Source organism: Siphateles boraxobius, unplaced genomic scaffold (assembly GCF_051911475.1).
Source record: "Siphateles boraxobius isolate OS27281-9 unplaced genomic scaffold, OSU_SipBor_1 66, whole genome shotgun sequence".
Classification (NCBI taxonomy): Eukaryota; Metazoa; Chordata; class Actinopteri; order Cypriniformes; family Leuciscidae; genus Siphateles; species Siphateles boraxobius.
In genome coordinates this window covers 17,892,400-17,910,294 of record NW_027509193.1, presented here as the reverse complement: position 1 = coordinate 17,910,294, position 17,895 = coordinate 17,892,400, and the positions used below count along the sequence as shown (strand labels likewise).

Below are 17,895 nucleotides of genomic sequence, written 5' to 3'. Positions count from 1 at the left end.
GATTTAAGTAAATTGCCCGTGAGGGATTATTAATGAGTCTGTGTGGATTTGAAGCGAAATAGCCAGCCGTGTGTTAATAAAGCAGTCTATCTCTGTTTAGATTATGTGTACATTAGCAAACTTTCATGTCTTGGTTGGTTTCACGTCTTGGTTGTGTTCAGCGCTGGTGTTGTTGACGTGAGGCAGGTGAACACTAAGCATTTACATTTGTTTTGGCCAGAAATAGAATACATGGAGGGATTTTAAGGTCACACATGGTTTCATGGTGTATTTTGGGGTTTTTCGCTTTGTAAACTAAGTTGAGTCATGGCAGATGCTGACCTCTGTGCAGCTGTTTGAAGAAAGCTCGCGAGCCAAGATGCTTTCAGAACATATTCTCTGTACAATGTGTTTGTAGTGACTGCAGCCATGCTGTGGTTTATCCATGCGTTACTAATGCTAACTGCAAGTGATGGCGCTATGTTTAGCCCATCACGTTTGACTCAAAACATGAAGAACTGAACATCTGGAAGTGTTTTAGCCATTATCCTAATGCATATTGGCAAAAGCATTGGGTCAGCTTCAAGTCAACTTAAGATTCAGCCATGTTTTCTGTCAAAAAGTTTCATGTCATTGACATGAGGAGGTCGTAATATGATGTTATATAGATAATGGATTGTCACATTGATATTCCCTTACAGAGACTGTCAGGAACTGCCTATCATGCTAAACAGCCAGAGCCTAACTTGTATGGGTGGTCAGACAATGGCTCGATCATGTGTGAGTAAAGCTGACTTGGGGTAATGGAAGTGGTCAGGCTATGGTTAGCTCATGTGTTTGGAGAGGCAGTTTGGTAATGAGAGCATTCAGGCTTCAGTGACCTCGCAATGCAAGCACTATGGCAGTGCCACAGCATTGAGCCACACTATCTGGAAGGAGTTTGATTCGGGTCACCGAAGGAATAAGTGAGCCAGGGCAGGAGGAGAGCTCAGAGCAGCAATATAGACTCAAGCAAAGGGGCTTTTCCTGTTGTAAATCTGCATGCAATAGTATGTGCTTTTCTGTGTAAGAATAAACGTGTCGACTGTGTTTTACAAAGCAGGCCAGCCAGAATACAATGTATCACTATGATGATGATGATGTCTGATTAGAAGTCCCAGATTCAGAGCCTCATCTGTGTTGCTTTTCGTGGGACTTTAAGCAGAGACTGTCCCTGAGGGAGAGTTTATTTACTGTGAAGTGGCGGTCACCACGATGTGGGCTTGCGTGCGTTTGGGGATCATCTTAATGCTGTCCTTTGGGGTGGGAGGAAGTAGTCACGAAGAAAGAGTCTAATGTGAAGGAAGTTTAAGGATAGGAATCACAGTTAAAGTTGGGAATCATAAGGAAAGTAATGAATCTGGTTCCTTAAAGATTCAATCTAAGATTCTCTTAGTATTTGCGGAAGTAGACTCTTAATTATTTAGTCAAGTGTGTGAGTCGATAACTGATTCAAACTAATGAGTTTGAGACAGATATTGTAGGCTGCGTCTGAAAAGTTATAGGCAGTTGACTTGTTACTTCGCTGCCTTCTCAGGCAATGACTCTGAAGGCAGCTCATTGCAAGAAAAGGCATATCTTTGTATTACTGTTTCAAATACAAATTTATTTCAAAATCAGAACTTGTTGACTTTATTGCATATTCCTGGTTTTATTGTTCAGGTTCATATTATTAAAGAACTTTTTTTTCACTTTTCACAATCCAGTCAATTCCCAATGGATAAAATCTCATCCCATCCTTAATTTCTGCTAGTTTAATATCTTGTTTCACTCAGAATTAGCAACATTGTGTAAGTACAGTGGGTTGCAAAAGGCAATTCGCATTGACTTTCAGGAGGGATCTTTTCTGTCTGCATCGATCGGACAGAACAATTTGGATTTTGAAGAACTGTTAACGGAATAAAAACTGGTTCTGCATTTCCAACCATATTAACAATGCCATAGAAATATGTGCTATATATAGGTCCATTAGAAAAAGAGGTAAATGGGAAAACTTACACCTTTGCTCATTTACATTTATTGTGTTTTAAGAGTAAGGTGTTTATGAAAGTGATGAAAAAATTTAAGTTACCCTGTCTTCAGGTGAGAGTGCTGTCATAAGAAAAGGAGAGAGTGAAGGGCAAAGGAAGAAAGATGGAGAAGAGTAGAGCAAGGTAGTGCAAGACAGAAGTGTCCGAGGTGTGACGTCAGCCCTGTTACTGTGATAAATCAGAACCTTGGCTCCATGTTTAGAGTGATTATGCAGAGTGCCATCATGCGAATGTGCTGGCCTTTATTCTTTCACCCACACATATACTTCTCTTTCTCGGTCTCTCGGTTTTCTCAGTGATCCAGTGCAGGCCTATACAAGTAAGGATGGCCCAATGGCCCCGGGGCCCGTGTGAGAGAGTTTTGAGCCAGTTGACAGAACTGTCAGTTTCCCTATCAGGCCAGTGCCTCACTGTCACAGCACATTGTGTTTGGAGAGCTTGTACATGTGTTTTTATGCCTTGTAAACTTAAACATTTGGACAACATTACTGGTGTGAATTCTGCTGATTTAAATGTTATTTTTGTTATTGTTATTTTTTACATCATTTGAAATGTGTTTTTTATATTTAACTTATATTTATTGGGGATGCATATTGGCATCAGCCGCTATATGTTAATTTTTAATGTTATCATTTTCGGCCTGGTAAGAAAATTTGGCCGATATATTAAAGTAGATAAATAATGGACCATTTCCTTCAGCAGAGACACTTCAGCTGTGCACTGTTCACTATGATGGTTTTGAATTGCTTGAAATATTATTGAAATCACTTTAAAAAAAAAAGGAAAATACAGTTAAGTGCAACATGTGCAGCACAAGTCTGTCATATAACCTGCATAAAATTATAATGAGAACATTATATTTGTGTTCTTGGTACATGGCTTTTATTGGTGAGTCTTTTGTTTTTGTAATCAGGCCCTCAAAAATTACATACAAATTTGGAATAATTTTTATCTGCTAATGTTGTCAGCTTTCAAATAATAAAGAATTATCGGTTATTGGTATCGGCCAAAACGTTCGTATCGGTGCATCCCAATTAATACATCTTGGAATAATAAACAAATATATTTATTTGAAAAAGTATTCAGCTTTTTTTATAGACTAGCATTTTCCTGCAAAAAACAAAAAAACCCAAAAATTGTTTCATGAAAAACATAAATAAATTCTGTTACATAATAAAATATGTGGGTAAATATAGCTAATTATTTATTTGTGGTGGTGCCAGTATAACTGATGACAGGGCAAGTAAAAATCTGAACCGCTCATGCTCGACCATCCCAGGCCAGCACAAAAAAAGACTTATTATTGAGCCCTGCTGTGGGTGTTGAAAGTCAACAGAGAGTTGACTCAGGCATGTGGATTTATTTATTTATTTAATTTAGTTGCCCGTTCGTTAATTATTTGGTCGACCTTGTCATCTCTCCCTGTGTAGATACAGCCCTATGTAGCAGCAGTGGCAGCACGGAGAGAGACAGGGAGTCCCAGGTGGGGTTCTGAATCCCCAGAGCAGAGTGATGGAGCCGTCCAAGCCACATAGTCTCGGTGTTGGGCTATGGTCGTCAGGAGCTCATGTGATGGTGACACGCAAGATGGTGAGTGAGCCTGTTACTATGGCAACCCCAGGCTCTCAGAGCGTGCTTCCATTTCACCCAGTGTGGGAGAGAATGATGAAGGGAGGACATTGAAGAGTAGGCTGCCAGGAGCTTTAGGGAGTTTCAGGAGGGTCTGGAGAGCAGACCAGGAGAGAGCAATGCAATGATGTTACTAGGATGACATCCTGGGGTGTGCATTTGGAGGTGTGGTGTGGGCATCTAAAGTTAATATGAGAGGAAATACAATTCCGATGAAGAAAGTTTCAAATTTTGTCAGGAATAATGATTTTACCATTTCCAAATCTGTGAAACACTACTGTTACAATCCAAATGATTAACTCAAATACTTTGTTTTTAAAAAGTGGGCTGGATTTGTTGGTCTCAAGGTAACAAGGCTCAACAATAAGGAGGTCCTGATGACCTAGGACCAGTGTGAGAGAGTTTTGGACCAGTGCCGATTTGCCATTAAAAATTAATTCTTACATTCATTGTTGTTGTAGTACATTGACTTTTTACACCTTGCAAGCTTAAAGGGGTGGTTCAGGATTTTGGACATCGGACCTCATTTCCCAGTTAGCCTGGGTGTTATTTATCAGTGGAGACAGTTTTCAAAAATGTTCAATGTAAAAATAAATAAATAAATAAATAAAAAAGTTGCATAGTTCGCCGGTGATAAATAACACCCAGGCTAACTTGGAAATGAGGTCCGATGTCCAAAATCCTAAAGCCTTTAAACATGTGGTTTCTTATAATATTGTTACAAATTGTGCTGATATGTCACCCAGATAATGTCATAGTGTCAAGCTTCAGAATTAATTGCAAATTTATTGTTTTCTAGCAAAAGAAATTAATTTAAATATTTTGAAATGTTATTAATTTACAGATATTTTAATAATTTGAATCATTTTAATGTTAACTAAAAATTATTTGTATTTGTAAATTAAATGAAGTTTTTGTAAACTTAACATTTAATTAAAATTAGAAATTTTTCTAACAAATGCAAATGCAAAAAAAGAAGTACATGACTAAAATTAATAATTGATGATTCTTAGGTTGAGGGACGGTGAAAAGGTTGTCAATGCAAGTGAAAATTTAATAACTGCTGCCCGGCTGGACAAGCTGAACAAAATCCTTATGGTTGAGTCCTGGTTAAGGTTTTTTACTTTGAATATGTGGAGTTTTAGGTTTAAATCCAGTTTATTTCTGCGTATCTCCTATAGTATATATCCAGTTTATATCCTACGTATCTTTGTTAACTGAAAACTTTATACTTGTTAATTATGTTTAGTAGGTTTAATCTAATGGCTATTTCTGAGCTGATTATGCAGCGCTGACTGTCGACACTTGAATGGGCAATAATCAATTGGGAAAAATGTACAAGCTCAAGCTAAAACTGTAATTTAATTGATTTTCTATCGAGTGGTAAATCAGCCCGTCATAGCCACGCCCCTGAAGTGATGGCCAAGCAGGGATGGAGAGAGAGAGTTGAATGAGAAATGAGGTGGAAAGAAAAGAAAAGGGGCAGAGATTAATATGTCCTCCTACAGAACGGTGCAACAAGCCGACAGGTTGGCATGAGGGAGGAGACCTCCAAAGAAACACTGCAGCATTGGCTGTCAGATAAACTCAGCATTTCTTCTGCTCTCCTGTGTTCATGTCCATCTCTCCACACCTCCCTCCCCGCTGCTTTACTCGGTCGCTTTGATTCTGATGGCACTGCACTGAGAGAGACATGGTGTCTGTCTCCACGGTGACAGGTATCCATGGAGACATCCATCAGTCAGTATGTGTCAGCATTTCCATGGGGATGCGGATCTGGGGTGTTTGTCAGCCAGTTTGGCACCGCACTCTTATCATGTTTTTCATAGATGGTGTTTATCTGTGTATGTATTAGTCATTGTGTCACTCAGGGTGTAGGGTGCAGCCTTTAGACCAGGGCCAAAGTGTGTGTGTGTGTGTGTTTTGAAACCAACTTTAAAACACTTTCTATTCCAGTTTAATCTGCTGAGGAAACTATACACCTGTGGCCGAACTACCTGTTTGTCTCAGAGTAACAAAAACATAAAAGGCTGGTTGGAAAACCTGTTTGGAAATAATCAAGATTTTTGTTATATTTTTATGGGCCAAGCCCCGAAGGCGATAGCCCCAATTGTAATTGTTAGTTTTCTTATTTTTAGGGGCCGAGGCCCGAAGGGGATAGCCCCTATTGTATCTGTTGGTTTTCTTATTATTATTTTTCCAGAATGGGAGTCTATGGCAGCCATGGGCGTCGGAACCATTGTATATGGGTGGGACAAGACCCACCCACTTTTTAAGACCAATGATATTGGACCCACTCACTTCTACCGTCTCTAATTCAGCGCATATGTCTGTTCACTTTTCAGAGCTCCGTCAGTCAAATTCATTCCACTTGAGAAAAGCCCTAATAAATTTAACTCCATTCCGCGTTTTAACTGCAGCCTTGATTTCCACGCTTTGCCAAGGCAGCAGTCTGCACGAGGATGTCATGTATTACAGAATTTTACCATATAGAAAAACATGCTCAGTTTAAATCTTATTTTTAAGGTGAGGTCGACTTAAATGAACGGCAAAATTCAGCATTTTGTTCCGGTACCCCTTCTATCACCTCACGTAGGTAATGTTACGTACAACAGTTTGAGAACCACTGCCTTTAACTTACATATCTTTGTAAAGCGACCTTGGGTGTTGTAAAGACACTATATAAAAACAAATAATAATAATTATTATTATTAATAACCACCCAAACACTTTTTAACAAAAACTGCATGATACCATTGCTTTGTGATAAAGTCAGTAATTATTTAATGCCATATTACAAGGCTGAGGCATTCTTACACAAAAACGAACAAATTGCAAAAACGATCCATTTGCATTTGAAATTTAACTCAAACTGTTTACTTTCTCAGACAGGTGCTGCTTCCCTCACTCCGGTAACTGTCCATGCTGGATCTGTCACTGTTGTTTTAAAAAGTAATCACCAAAATAAGGCATTAGCATGAACGTATCCAGCTAGCCAGGCCTTTCTAGTGTACAGCTCCGATAGTGTTGCTGTCTGATAGAGATGTGCGTGCGGTTTGGGACGCTAAAAGAATCGCCCATAGCTGACCTGATTGGAGCTCGCTGATTGGCTACAGATTATATCAAACATTTATATCCTAAATCAGCAATTGGCTAAATTGCTCCAGAGACCCGCCTTTCTGGGGCGATTTCTCCGGCGACTTTATTGTTAATTTTTGAATCTTAGTTGATAATTGGCTATTAGAGCTGATTTGGTTGCTGAGACGGAGACGCGCAGAGATGGCAATAGACGCGCTGTTTGATTTGTGACCGTGCTGTGCTTATTCCATTCATTCTAGTAGCCTATCATATTGTAAAAGGCTTAAAATAATTTAAATATGCATACAATAATAGGCCTATACGATATCATATCGTAGAACTAACATGTAGTAGTAACCTATTTGAGTTGATATTACTCTTGCCAAGCTCTGATTTGAGATGCACGCATAGACGGATTTGCGCTCTCCCTCATTCACTTCACTCATTATTGCATATAGATTTTTAAAAATTTGGCTTCGGGAACTTACGGAAGTACGGAAGCCCTGAACAGCAATGTAAAAACAGCAACGTTTTTTTCTAGCATTTCAAGATTAAAGTCGAAATATTTCGAGATTAAAGTCGAAATATTTCGAGATTAAAGTTGAAACACTACGAGAATAAAGTCGTTGGTGGGGACTGTGGGGACGAGCACATCTCGTGTTCCAGAGATATACGTTTTTTTGCAAATACGCGTATAGCTTTTGAAATCATAGTTCAAAATTTGATTGCTTTATGTCATTATATTCCTTGGTTTATGCCAATTCCGACGATATCTCATTTGTCATTTTCCAACAATGCGACTGTCTGCCATATTGGAACAAATGATAAACAGTTTTTTTTTGCTACTCCTCCTACAAATGTTGCCCAATTTCGTCCAAAATGTGATCAGATGATCTTTGGACCGAGCCGCACAGAAATGAGTGAACGGATTTTTGATAGTTGCCACCGTTCCCGAGATATATTCCTCTCTGAAGTTGACCTAGAATGTGTTTGTTGCCTTATGCTAGTTAGCTTAGCATACTAATTAGTTAGCATGCTAACCAGTTGCCATTATTTCTAATGTGGGTCTTCAGCTATCAAGTTGACCATAAGCTACATTAGCATAGCATGTTAAACTGGTTAACATGTTATGGAACTTTTTTGTGAACTCATTCTCAAACTGAAACCTCTCCTCAGCAGGCTGGTGAACATTGCATGAGTGATTAGCGTTACACCACAGATCCCAAATGCTTCGCGTCGTGGTTTCGCAACTCAGTGTGACACGTGCCCAGACTGCATGAGGTACTGTGGCAGGAAAAAATGCAGAAATTGCATATGTTCCAGGCATTGTGCCTAAGAATGGTCTCATCTGAAGCTGTCACATACAAAATGCAGTGCTTTTATGTACAATTCATTATTCTTCTTCTTCCAGAATGGCAGTCAATAGCAGCCCTATGAACCACAAGTAGGAAAATTATGAAAATTGGCACACTTGTAGTGATGGTAATGAGTAGTAATCTGACCAATTTTGGATGATTTAATCTAAACTTTTTAAATACAATATGCTCTGCATTTACTTCTAAATTCTTCATTTTGACTTGATTCTCTCTTAAAAATTTTCGGCACCTGTGTAGATGTGTGTCTGCTAAGTGGCGCAACGAGATGAGTGACAGGCACCTGACCCATTGATAATGGGTTCGAGTCCTGTGTGGGACAACTTTAAAGTTGTCATTTCAATTCCTTTATTATCCGGGTAAGGGCTGTACTAATTTTTCTTACTCTTGGATTAGAAATAAGTGTGGTTCTCATCAGACCTTCTGTTCATTTTGATTTCATCCTATCTGTTCTTCATGTACATTCATTTTCTGCTGTTTTTGTTCTTCCGGCTCTGCTCTGCTGTTGGTGCTTAAATGCTTGCTGCGCTGCTGTGCTTACAGTACTTGCTGTGCTGCTGTACTTGATGTGCTGCTGTGCTTGATGTGCTTGATGTACATTTACATGTACATTCAATTTCTACTGTTTTTGTTCTTATGTACAGCTGTGCTTGATGTACTGTACATTTACATGTATATTCAATTTCTGCTGTTTTTGTTCTTCCGGCTCTGCACTGCTGTTGGTGCTTAAATGCTTGCTGCGCTGCTGTGCTTACTGTACTTGTAGCTTGCTGTACTTGTTCTACTTGCGGTGCCTTCCAGGGCGTGGCCCCGGATTGCTGCTTGCAGCTATATTTCTTCTTCTTCTTCCCAATGGGAGTCAATGGCAGCCCTATGAACCATTAGTAGTAAAAATATGAAAATTGGCACACTTGTAGTGATGATGGTAATGAATAGTAATTGGACCAAATTTTGAGTCTCTAGGACCAACTCTATAGTGCCACCACAAGTTCAAAAAATCAACATTGAAATGGTTATAACTTTTGAACCCTTTGATGTAGAAAAATGAATCTTAGTACACCTGAATCCACCCATTATGGTGATTGCAATCAATATCGTACATTAAGGGCCCTTTCACACCTACCTTGTTTGGTCCAAATCAAAATTACAGGTGTGAAACCTCCCCCGGACCACGGTCCGGACCAAACAGACGAAATTTGGTCCGACGAAAAGAGGTAGTCTCAGTCCGGATCAAACTGAACAAAAGTTTGGTTCGTTTCTAGTGTGAAAGCATTACTGTATGGTTCGGACTTTCAGACCTTTTACAGGAAGTTCCGGTGGTTTCCGCATAGCCGAAAAAACAGAAGGTGGCAGGAAAAATGAGCCGTGGTAGCACATGGGGAGAGGAGGTTTTTAATTGAAGTATGGTCTGATGACATAAGAAGTCAACTGGAAAAAACGCACTAAAATGCAGACACTTTCCAAAGTTGCAACGATATGCGTCTGTTCATTCATGTTGTCAAAGTTACCCGCCGCATTGGCAACACACTGACGTCAGACGCACGTCCATTTACAAACCAATCAATGTCAAGATGCAGCCCACATAGATGATGACGACAGGTCGCAAGTATGTCACGTAAAGTTCTTTAGTGCACTCGCATAATTGCAGTGTGAAACCAAACCAAAACTTTCTGAAAGTATAAAATGTTTCAAAACGTGAACTTTGGTTCGGACCTTGGTGCGGACTTTCAGGTGTGAAAACACCCTAAGACTCCGCCCATTACAGTTGTGGCCATTTTGAAAAGTACAGTACTCAGTTTTTTTGCTACTACTCCTTCAAAATTTGTCCAATTTTGTCCAAACATTTGTTCAGATGATTTTTGGACTGAGCCGCACAGAAATGACTGAACAGATTTTTTTTTATTCATCTTCGTTGAAAAGTTATGATGTCGCAAAGTTAACAAAGTCAACCCAAAATGGGTTCAAAGGCAGTATCCCAGCCAAAGTTTGATCAATCGAAACGAAAATTGGTACGCTTCATCTGAAGCATGGTCTGAGGGTCCATGCCAAAGTTGGGAACAGCGCCACCTATGGGTCATGAAATATGAAAAATAGCTATTTTGGCCAATAACTTTTGAAGAGTTTGTCAGAAAATCATAAATGTGGTATCTATGGATTCCTTGTGTCATGTTGATACCGATTTTACCAGGATTGGATGTACCACGTGTCCGCCATTTTGAATTTTGAAATAATTTTCTATATCTTTTAAACTTGTTGAGTTATCAGCACAACATTTGGAAGTGATGATCGACTACATGTCCTGAAGGGACATGAGAAGTTTGAACACAGCGCCACATAGTGTTCCAAATATATAAGTTTTTTTTGCAAAAACGCCTATAACCTTTGAAAATATTGTTCAAATTTTGATTTCTGTCATTTTGTTCCTTGGGTTATGCCAATTCAAACGATATCTCATGTGTCTGTCCGCCATATTGAAGCTAATGGTAAACAGTTTTTTCGCTACAAATCTTGCTCAATTTTGCCCAAAGTTTGCTCAGATGATCTTTGGACCAAGCCACATAGAAATGACGGAACGGATTTTTGATATTCGCTAACGTTCCCGAGATATTTGTCTGCAAAGTTGAGCTAGCTTGTGTTTGTTGCCTTATGCTAGTTAGCTTAGCATAATAATTGGTTAGCATGCTAACCAGGTGCCATTCTTTCTAATGTGGCTCTTCAGCTATCAGGCTAACCATAAGCTTCATTAATATTAAGTTAATTTAGCATGCTAATCTCGTTAACATGCTTTTGTGTGCTTATTCTTACACTAAAGTCTCTCCTCTGCAGCTATGTAAATCAGCGTCCACTGAGTGGCGCAAGCTGTTAAACCACGTGCCACGAGCCCCAAACCATTCCGGTCGTGGGTTCGAATCCTGTGTGGTACATGCCCAGACCGTAAGAGGTACTGTGGCCTTAAGTGGTGGAAAAGGTGCTTCTGTTCCAGACATGGTGTCTTTGTGTGAATGAACTCAATAAATACAACATGCAGCAAATTTATATAAAAAAAAATCATTTTGAGTTCATTTTCACTTGTACTTCTGAAACAGCAGTTTTTTCACATTTTTAATTTGGAGCCAATTGCTGCAGCTCTACCTTTAACAACTCAAGTCTCCATAAAATTAGAACAAACCACTGTGTATGACTACCATGCTGTGTAAAAAACATTATAGCTTTGAAGGTTTTCTAATAATTCAATATGTACATGTAGCAACTGTTTAACAATAGCAATTTTGCAAAGTTGAATAAGTTTCCGAATTAAATTCAAATATGTCAAACATGGCCAAAAGGTGCTTGGCCCCGCAAATCAATGCTTGCAGTTATATTATTATTTGTTATTTCCTGTTTGCTGCGGGGTATTTTACTTATATACTTCACTCTCAATATCCCTTTGGTATCCCTAATATCCCTTCACCCTAAAATTCTGACATCATTTATTCACCCTGAGTAAAGAACAATGTTTCAAATAATCTTTTAGATAAAATGAAAGTCAGTTGGGTCCATGATAACATTGGGTTAAATAAACAAAACGCTGAGACATTCTTCAAAATATCATATTTTGTGTTGCACAGAAGTAAAAAAGTCACAGGTTTGGAATGACATGATGGTGAGTAAATAAATGATCACAGAGTTATCATTTTTGGGTGAACTATCCCTTTAAATCCCATTGGCTGCTCATGTAAATACACTCAGCAACATGTTTTTACAGAAAAAAAATTGCGAGCAAACACAGGTTCTAGCCTGCAGAGCCACAAGAAATCACAGCAGCGAGAGGAATAAGAAAAAGAGAGAGGTGGTCAAAAGTGCTGAAGTAAGTTTTCACAGAAGGCCCTGGAAACACGTATCGCTGAGATGAGCTGGCACGGCTGCGGCTGCACTGCCACTGCAACAGTGTGATAGTTTACATGCTTCTGTAAATGGCTGAGAGACACTCTGATTAATGGCTGCTGCTCTCCTCCCCTCCCAGCCAAACAGGAATCAAGCGTATCAACACTTTTAGCACTGCAAAGTGCCAATTAATTGTTTGCCAGAAGCACGTGTATATATGTCTCACAACCTAGGGGTGTTTCGCTTCACAAAAGCTCTTTTATTACAAAGATACTCAAGCGGGGGAAAAACTTTGGCTGCATTTCCCCAGCAACAGCGTAGAGTAAACTAGAAATGGAAAGTTCGGCAAGACAAGTCTTACCTGCAAGTTTAAAAAGCCTTGAAGGTTGTTTAGTCCTTAAGTTCTTGGAACTTCAGCACTATTTCCAGATAACTCAAGTGCATTAAGTACAAAATTAGTTGTTCCAATTTAGCAGAATTTAAGTATAACAATTTAGTATACCAACAATACAATTGTAGGGTATTTATATTAAGTACATGTAAACGTATTTGTAGTATACTTAGTATAAAATAAATGTATTTCAAATACATTTTGGTATATTTATTTTTCACTAAGTATGTTTTTGCTAACACTTTTATTTATTTTAAAAAGTGTCTGCTTACAGAGAGGCCGGACCCCAGCCCTCCAGTTGCATCCTAACAAGGAGAAATGTAGACAGACAGGAAGTGTCAGTAGTCTCCGAGAGCAATTGTTAGTGTGAGTAAATCAAGGAGTGTTTCTATGTATGTGTGAGAGAGTGGGAGATAGTGCTGTGTACATGCGCTTATGATCTTATAGAGTGTCTGTGTGTACTTAACATCTGATTGGATGAGGATCACAGAATACTTAAGACTTGTTTTCTCATGCACACTCGAGGTTTCAAAGTGCCCCGCAAGTGTGAGTTGTATACGTCTGCATATGTGCGTACTGTCGTGCAGTCCCATGCGTCATCTTTCATCCCGATCTGTAACATCACTGTACAAAGCCCCGCCGAGGCTGAGCGCTAAAACTTTATGACACATGCGAGAAGAGGATCTCTCCTCTACCATCAGCAGCCCCATCATTCCCAATCACATCCCATCAGATCACATCCAGCCATGTAGTCTTTCACAGACCACTCGAATACGGCCACACACAGATCATGTCATTGGCAGACGGCGGCGTAACTCGAGAGTGTAAAAATAAAGTGTGAAAGTAAAATGGAGTTCGGGATTAATTTGCTGCGATACGTGATGTGACCTGTATGAAGATGGGCAGGAGTCGCTCCGGCTTCTGTGAGGCCCTGCTCGTCCCTCTCGGCTCGCTTAGCCATGGGTAGAGTATCGACTGCAACCATTGATTTACCTGTACAAACATTCAGCCTCAAACCCCACATAGAATATTTCAATAACCTGGGGGGCTCCTCTCCCCTGAGCCTACACATAAATCAGCCTCTACACAGCCAACACAAAGCAGGAGAGTTAGCATACTATTAGTCATGTCTCTGACATCGCGCGAGCTTTGTGCAAACATGGATGAGTGCTCGTGTGGAGGAGTGTGTGTGTGGGATGTGGGCATGTGACGTCAACACCTCATTCATTGGTTCAAGTTTTGCACTTGGCTTAAATGGCTGCACTGTTTGCAGGTGGCTAAAAATCTTCCTAAATGTTGAGATTAAATTTATTTTTTATGTTTGGAGTCACAGAGCCTGCAATTATGGACGTGTACAAATTAACATATTTAAAATATTTTTTTTCTTATGCATTTAAATTATTTTTGGATGTTTCTTGAATCGTGCCAATGGATAATTTATTGCATTTATTTATGTTTTATAGATTTTTATTAAATTTATATGGAAGCGTGATGTCAAGTTCAAATAGTTTGTAATCATCATTGTAATCTCATTAGATTAGGTAAAGTTGTGAAGTTTAAGCCTACTACATAGTGTTAAATATATTTTGGTAGTGGACTTTTCAACTTAATTCAGAAAAGTGAGTTCCCCTTCTTCATATAAATGGACAGCTTGATAAAAAGAGAGCCTTTTGGTTCAATATGTGATATCCAGTCTTTTTTAAGTGGCTGAGTGTCATAACGTTGCACAGCGAGCACATTTATTTATGTAAAAGTCTTGGCTCAGTGCATCTCTGAGGCTGTTTTACTTGGATTCAGCATGTCAGTTTGAAACCCCAGGACCAGAACAATAATGGGAGACAAGATGGGGATGAAAGTGAAGCTGAGCACACAGAAAGATCAGATGACTAAGGCATGCAGAAAGTCTGAAGATCCTCTTTGAGGTTACCGAATCGATAAATAATGGACAGAAAAGTTAAAACGAGTTGTAACACAGACCTTATTGTGGTTGAGTAGCGACTGATAGATTTTTGCTGCCCATATTGAAGCAACAGAATAAAAAAAAAACATGTCAGCCTCACTCCCATGTGACTGCCTAAAAATAAAAATACACATTACATTAGCACAACAGAGCTTAATTCTTCCTAGAAATAGATACACTATAAACATTGGGTAAAATATGTATTTAGTAATACTGTGCTTGATGTAAAATTGTAAAAATGTTGCCTGTTTATTTATTTATATTTTTAGACAGAACCCCCCAAAAAATAATCACCTGAATGTTTTGATGCATGGATTTGTAACATTTGTTGCCCGGAAAAACAGCCACGCAATGCATCAAGGATTCAGGGGATATTTTAGATACACAAAAATGCTGATAGTGTAAAACATGGTATCAATAACAAAATGAAAACTTAAAAAGCATCAGATTAACAAACAAACGCACCTGCTACAATTTACAATACAAATTCCTTGCAGTCATCTTGAGTGACAGGCAGTGTGAACTTTCTGTCTCTCAGTGAAGGACATCTGGCAAATTTACTCCAAGAGCAGATCTGAAAAAAAAGTCCTGCGGGTGTTTTGTGCTCTGTCATTTTTGGTCAGAAAATTGACCTGTAGATTAGTATCGAGGATGTGCAAGTGACACTAGAAACTCCACTCACACCAAAGTGTCCATGTTCTCAAGTCCTTGCTTTTTTCATTTCTATATTAATAGACATTCTTGCAGACTCAGTATACATATCTCAATTTGATCATTAATTAAAGATTTATGTGCATGCTTCAACATTTAATATAATCAGTGTTATTATTATTATTATTTAAAATGTTAATTCTAAATTTGTACGCTGTCTAAACGCTTTGGCAGTGCTCTGAGATCCCTATTCAGTGTCTTTATTAATAAAGCGTTAAATTAGTTTTATAAGTCATGTCAGGGTCATCTTGTCTTCATAATTACAATTACATACTAAAACCATCCGATAGACTTTAACTAACTTCTATTTTGGAATTAACGCTCCATCTTAGCCTGCGAAGACATAGAAAGTGCCTGCTGTTCAAAAAAAATTCATCCTTATGCTGAGCAGAGATTTAAGTACTGTATGTATGGTTTTTCTTTTTTCCCATAATGTTTGTATAATCAGAGTCTTTCCTCAATGGTGACGACTGCTGTAGAGTTTGTGTGGAGTTTGTTAGCTCGCTCACTGTCTGTGGTGATGATAAGGTACTTAGCCGACTGCTGAGCCTAGTTAACGCACTGTACGGCTCTGTGTGAGGAACGTATGGCCCAGTTATTGGATTTAGTTACATTTCATTAACATCATCTCAACACTGAGGACCAGGAGCGTTTTGTGTTACTTGCACCATTGATCTTGCCGTTTCACACCAAGATAACTTGATCTTCAGATATTTTTAGATATATTGCTCACTGAATGCCAGAGGCTATTTTATATAGTTTCCTGTTTTCAGTGATACACAAACATTTTATTGATGTCTTGTTTTGGTAAAACTCCACTTTCCTTAACTGCAGTACTCTTGTCTCAGCTGAAATAGTGCAGCCACCCAGTGTGTTAGCCGGTAACCGCCACTAAAATTAATTGTCACAATTTTATTATAGGGGAAACAATAACAGCTCAACATACACACTGTTGTAGTGCCAGTGCATCTGTCAATGGCAATCTGCCCAACCAATAATTACCATTTTTCATCATAGGTCCACATGTTTTGTTGTATAACAGCAGATGAATGGGTTATCCCTGGGGTTTTGCTTACACGGCAGAATCCTTTATTTTAACGGCCCCCCTTGTCTGCAGCGTGCCACCTCAAACATCTCCCTCTAAAAGGAATAAACACAGTTGCTGGACTGAACTCTGAAGTAAAAATAGAATAGGCTTTTTTTCTTTCTCCGCATCAGCTGGCAGACATGTGGGGGTAGAGTATGTTCACGTTTCCGCTGCTTTCCTTCAAATCTCTTCTCTCGCCGCAGTATGTGTATTGTTCATGATGGGATCTTAAATGTAATGCTGAGGAATCACATTTCTATTCCAGCTGATATCATAGAAGGTTTTGTACCTGAAACAAGGAGGGCATGTTGCTGACCCCAGAATCCATACTAGTGTCTAATCCTAAAATTGGACTTTCCCTCAGGAGGAAGCAGTGCACTGCAACTGCTCTATGTGGCTGTGTACAGTATATGTGCTAAATGTAAGATATGTGCGTGGTTGAGTATTATCATTAAGAGGTGAAATGTGATGTAATTTTTTTTTCATTTCATGCCTTAAATCAGTGGTTCTGAACCTAAAGCCTCTTATATAACACAACTATAAACTAAGCTCAAACAGTAGAGCGTCGGCGCTTGCAACACCAAGGTCATGGGTTTGATTCCCAGGAAAAGCAAGAACTGATAAGAATGTAAATGTGTACCTTGAAATGCAATGTAAGTCGCTTTGGACAAAAGTGTCTGCCAAATGCATACATGTAAATGAACTTGAAACTTCTGGTACCACAAAAGGAATTGTGGTTTACCTATACATTCCCAGTTTCTGTTAATAATACATATATATTAACTAATGGATTATTAAGGGAAGCTGGAAGTGAAAGAAATGGTATGTTCTTCAATAAAAACAATAGGTTTAGAGGGGAAAAGAAACATCTTGATGATTGTTTTGTGTTTAGCTTTTTAATTAAGTTAAGGTTGCTTTTATATATTAATAATAGTGCTTACAATTTCTGAAACTATGGCCATATTTAACAAAACTCTACCCATAAAACGCACCCACAACATGCAACACATATCTTGCAAAAGCAAACACTTCAATCAAAACTATTTTAACTCTTCTAAAAATTGTTTGTGCATACAGTTCAAATTTCATTCGGCTGTGCTGCCACCATCGGGTGTGCGCGGTCGAGGATTCTGCCCAACAGTTCTCGGCCGCCCAGAAGCAGACTGAGGCGATTAAACATATTCTGACCCCGCGGCCAGCTGCTGCCACCCAGCCGCCGGCTCAGACACTTCAGTCTGAGGGCGCCCTTCTGCGACTTTCGCCCCTCCCACTTCGGCCCCAGCAGCAGCCTTCACCCGGGCTGCGCTGTCGAGGTAGTCGCAGGAGGGCGCCCGAGCCCCGCAGCCTGCCGAACGTCAGGTGATGTGGCGCTCCCGTTACGGGCACCTCAAAGATGGGTTGCAGTTCTTTTCAGGGAGTGGTTGCAGGGCCACTCCTTCCCCCGTTGTAGAGCCGGGGGTCAACCTGTTCTTCCAAAGAACCGACATTCCCATCTCTGAGCCCCCAGAGGGCACGGACGGCAGTGTGCGCCACTTACGAGCTTCGCCACTCTCGTTCCCCTCTGTCGCCAGACCCCTGACAGAGCAGGCCCCCGTGGAACACTGGTCCTTCCCTGGTCTTCTCTGTCAGGACTCTACTTCGTTGTACTCAAGAAGAGCGGTGGGATATGGCCAATCCTGGACCTGCGCGTCTTGTACCGAACCCTTTTTTAGGTTTCCGCTCAAGACGGCCTAACGCATTTTCGAATTGGTTCA

At 39.6% G+C, this 17,895-nt stretch overlaps 1 protein-coding gene across 2 annotated transcripts in view; it reads left to right on the top strand.

Moving 5' to 3' along the window:
* lrrc4ba (leucine rich repeat containing 4Ba) overlaps positions 1-17,895 on the top strand; it is a 44,131-nt gene that overhangs the window by 7,764 nt on the left and 18,472 nt on the right. Inside the window, exon 2 of one of the 2 annotated variants that reach the window (XM_077212641.1) lies at positions 3,479-3,638. The exons of the other annotated variant lie outside the window; for it this stretch is intronic. The gene's annotated coding sequence lies outside the window, so the exon portion shown is untranslated. The remainder of the gene's footprint in view (positions 1-3,478; positions 3,639-17,895) is intronic. 2 annotated transcript variants of the gene reach the window in all.